This window comes from Carlito syrichta, unplaced genomic scaffold (genome assembly GCF_000164805.1).
Source record: "Carlito syrichta isolate Samal-C Ts95f unplaced genomic scaffold, Tarsius_syrichta-2.0.1 Scaffold312272, whole genome shotgun sequence".
Lineage (NCBI taxonomy): Eukaryota > Metazoa > Chordata > Mammalia > Primates > Tarsiidae > Carlito > Carlito syrichta.
This window is the reverse complement of record NW_007256368.1, coordinates 207,983-208,922: the sequence shown is the minus strand read 5'-3', so window position 1 is coordinate 208,922 and position 940 is coordinate 207,983.

The window sequence follows — 940 nt, the reverse complement described above, 5'->3', positions numbered from 1 at the left end:
CCTGCGGGGGGCCAGCCCCTGCAAGTTTTGGGGAGTCCCTTGGAAGATGTGGTGGTGTCGGCGAATCTGTAGGGATAGATATTAAAAGAAAGAAAGATGGAAGGATAGATATAAAGAGGAAGAAAGAGAAAGAAAGAAAGTGGACAACTGTTCAGTGAAATGAGCAGAAGCCGTTTATTGAAAGTTACAGCAGGTATTTATCCCCAAATTTTAGACAGGCAGTCTCACAAGTCTTTCACGTGAACACAAAGCCAGGTGCGGGGGGACATCCCCTACCCACCGGATGCTTAGGTGTGAGGAGGAACAAACCCCAAGATTGTCTCATTGTTCCCTTTGTTAGTTAATGTTCTTCAAAAGCAGTGTAACAATCCTTACTAGTCTAATGATGTTCTGATAATCAATAACTTCTCAAGCTCACTCAATACCCATGATGACTAAATTAAACTCTACCACTTATACAATGCTACGAAGCTCTTAATTATAGCTTAAGCCAATTTCCTAAAAAATGTGGCCCAGTCCAAAGATCGCACTGGGCCCTACAGGATGTGGCCCAGTCCAAGGTCCACGGTGGGTCACCTTTTGGAACAATAGACTACAATCTCTTAACAAAATGGCTATTCCAAAGTCTTATATGTCTATCCTAATTTCTATGAAAGTTTTCCAATTCTTAATTCTAATATATAAAGTTGATTAGTAGTGACAAAGCTTCTAAAACCTAAATGTAAACTGTAAATATACTAAGGCCAAAACTTCGATAGTAGAAAGTGGAGACAATGACATTTCTAGAGTTAACTATATTCTTATTAAACCTAAAAATATTATGATTGATTATGTATGAACTAACATGATTCGTAGCATGACCTATTCTACAATACCCTCTATGAATAAAAATAAATTTCAATTTCTATAACAGGTAAAAAAAAAGACCTTACACTAACTG